Source organism: Capra hircus, chromosome 18 (genome assembly GCF_001704415.2).
Source record: "Capra hircus breed San Clemente chromosome 18, ASM170441v1, whole genome shotgun sequence".
Taxonomy (NCBI): domain Eukaryota; kingdom Metazoa; phylum Chordata; class Mammalia; order Artiodactyla; family Bovidae; genus Capra; species Capra hircus.
Window position 1 is genome coordinate 50571493 of NC_030825.1, and position 3711 is coordinate 50575203.

Here is a 3711-nt window from a genome sequence, read left to right on the forward strand (position 1 = left end):
TGTAGTCCAGGTTCCTAAGCTCTTAAAGAGCCCGGGAGCGGACGTTAGGCAGGGTTTCCTGTTCAGTACCTCTCCTCATGGTTGAGCACAGGCTCTGAAGCGGCACAAGCCCAGCTTTGCATTTCCTTGCTGGTGGCTGTGGGCAGAAGGCTTGACCGTTCTCTGTGCCTCAGTAGCCACAGATGCAAAATGGAAACAATCATAGTTGCGTCACTGGGCTACTGGACTGTTTTACGTAAACAGAATGGTTTATATAAGTTAATACATGCTATGACTCCAAAATATTATTCCTGTCTGCCCATCATATACATCCAATGAAATATGGGAATGTAACTTTTTTACGGGGTAACTTGGGCCTCCAAAGGAAATCGCCCTGTAAAAATAAAACTGCACAGATCCTGGCCCTTTTATTAACTAGAGTAGTAGACAGCCGTGACACATCTGGCACCCCGGTCCCTGCTCTCTCATAGGCTGGGTGGGGCTTCCTACCTTCTGAATTTGGGTTCCAGAAAAGTTATGACCAAACTAGATAGTATATTCAAAAGCAGAGACATTACTTCGCCGACTAAGGTCCGTCTGGTCCTTAGGCTATGGTTTTTCCTCTGGTCATGTATGGATGTCAGTTGGACTGTGAAGAAGGCAGAGCGCCGAAGAATTGATGCTTTTGAACTGTGGTGTTGGAAAAGACTCTTGAGAGTCCCTTGGACTGCAAGGAGATCCAACCAATCCATTCTGAAGGAGATCAAACCTGGGATTTCTTTGGAAGGAATAATGCTAAAGCTGAAATTCCAGTACTTTGGCCACCTCGTGCGAAGAGTTGACTCATTGGAAAAGACTCATGCTGGGAGGGATTGGGGGCAGGAGAAGGGGACGACAGAGGATGAGATGGCTGGATGCTATCACTGACTCGATGGACGTGAGTCTGAGTGAACTCCAGGAGTTGGTGATGGACAGGGAGGCCTGGCGTGCTGTGATTCATGGGGTCGCAAAGAGTCGGACACGACTGAGCGACTGAACTGAACTGAACTGAATGCCAGTGGTCATGTATGGATGTGAGGGTTGGACTATGAAGAAAGCTGAGCGACGAAGAATTGATGCTTTTGAGCTGTGGTGTTGGAGAAGACTCCTGAGAGTCCCTTGGTCTGCAAGGAGATCCAACCAGTCCATTCTGAAGGAAATCAGCCCTGGGTGTTCTTTGGAGGGAATGATGCTAAAGCTGAAGCTCCAGTACTTTGGCCACTTCATACGAAGAGCTGACTCATTGGAAAAGACTCTGATGCTGGGAGGGATTGGGGGCAGGAGGAAAAGGGGATGACAGAGGATGAGATGGCTGGATGGTATCACCGACTCGATGGATGTGAGTCTGAGTGAACTCTGGGAGTTGGTGATGGACAGGGAGGCCTGGCGTGCTGTGATTCATGGGGTCGCAAAGAGTTGGACATGACTGAGCGACTGAACTGAACTGAACTGAATGCCACATAGCTTCACAAGTATGCATTAATTAGTGCATACTTCTACAAGTCTGGCTGGGAGTTGAAAAATCCTGGGTCTACCTAAGTCTGCAAGAGTGTTTCAGGGATTCTACCTAAGTCTGCTCAAGAGTGTGTGTGTGTGTGTGTGTGTGTGTGTGTGTGTGTATTCAGTCATGTCTCTTTGTGACCCTGTGTGTGTGTTCAGTTGTGTCTGACTCTTTGTGACCCCATGGACTGTAGCTCACCAGGCTCCTCTGTCCATGGGATTTCCTAGGCAAGAATACTGGAGTGGATTGCCCTTCCCTTCTCCAGGAATGGAACCTGTGTCTTCTGGGCCTCCTGCATTGGCAGGTGGATTCTTCGTCTCCACACCTTCTGGGAAGCCCCAACTTCCCCAGAGGTAAACCGAATGCTGGAACCAGCCCTTGCTAATGGGTCTCCAGCTTTGAACTTGCTGCTCTGTGCTCCCCCTCATCCCTGGCCTTCCCCATCACACCCTGACCAATGTGTCCCCCACCACAGCCCTGACCATTTTAGTCTCTCACTGTGTGGTAACAGATCTGTCTCCTCCACTGCCCAGAAGGCCCCAGGAGGGAGAAGTCTAGGACTAACTTAGTCATCACTGTGTACCTAACACTGCCCAGCAAAGGGCCTGGCACAGAATGGGCTCTTGAGGAGTATTTGTTTCAAGAAGTAGTCCTGGGATTTCCCTGGACAGGAAGTGGTTAAGAATCTGCTTTCCAATGCAGGGGACTCAGGTTCAGTCTCTGGTCTGGGAACTAAGATTCCACCTGCCATGAAACAACTAAGCTCGTGTGCCACAACTAGAGTGAAGCCCACAGGCCAAAATGAAGAGCCTGAGTGTCGGAAGGGAAGGTCCAAGATCCCACATGCCACAAGGAAGACCCAACAGGGCTAAATAAACACATAAATACTTTTTAAAAGAAAAAGCTAATACATTTAAAAAAAATTTTTTTTTAAGTAGCTCTCTGCTCTACTCTAGGCTCAAGGCTGCTGTGGCCTACCCTCTTTACTCCTCTCCATGATGAACAGCACATAGCCCATTCCCCTACCTCTATGTCTTCCTGGATTAACCTGAATCCCGTCCCTCCTGGGACACAGGGTGGATCACAATGCACAGAGACCTCCCTGCAAGCTCCCATTTGCTTGTGTCTGAACTTGTTGGGGCACTAGTAGTCAAGGGTGTGTGTGTGTCTGGTCAGCGGCATCCAACTCTTTGGGACCCCATGGGCTATACCCTGCCAGGCTTCTCTCTCCTTGAGATTCTTCAGGCAAGAATACTAGAGTAGATGGCCATGCCCTCCTCCAGGGGATCTTCCCAACCCAGGGGTCAAACCCAAGTCTCTTGCGTCTCTTGCACTGGTAGGCTGGTTCTTTACCACTAGTGCCCCTTGGGATGCCCAGTAGTCAAGGGTAATGCCTTCCCAACTATTTTAATAGCTGGTAGGAATTCCCTGGGGGTCCAGTGGTTAGGATTCAGTGCTTTGACTACTGAAGTGCAAGTTTAATCCCTTTTTGGGGAACTAAGATCCTGCAAGTCATGGTACAGCCAAAGAAACCCTCTTACACAAAGGTGTATACTTATAATCTCATGAAACAAAAGTGTCACCAAATCCTATTTACCCTTATGTATGATCCACTCTAGGGCTTCCCCAGTGGCTCAAGCAGCAAACAATCTGCCTGCAGTGCAGGAGACACAGGGAACACGGGTTCAATCCCTGGGGGGGGGAAGATCCCCTGGAGGAGGAAATGGCAACGCACTTCAGTATTCTTGTTTGGAAAATCCCTGGTGGGCCACAGTCCATGAGGTCACAAAGAGTGGGACACGACTGAGCAAGCATGCACTTATGATGCACTCTGGTATTTAATTTTTGTTTTCAGTGCCATTTGAGACCCTGCTGAACTGACTTTCTGGCCCACTATTGGCTTGTGCCTTGCAGTTTGAAGCAAACTAGTCTGGGGGTGAACAATACGCACTGGCTTTGGAAATATAGACAGGCCCTAGTTCCAATCATGCCTCTCTTGCGTCCTTGACAGAATCCCTTCACTTCTCTGAGACTGCCTTTCCTCAATGCAAAACAGTAGCAATAGAACTTACTTGGCAGTTGTTACAGGCTAGACTCTGGGGGCTGGGGGTAGGGGTTGTCTTTTTAAATTTATTCATTCAGCTGTGCTGGGTCTGCTGCAGCACTCAGATCTTCCATCTTCCTTGGGGCAT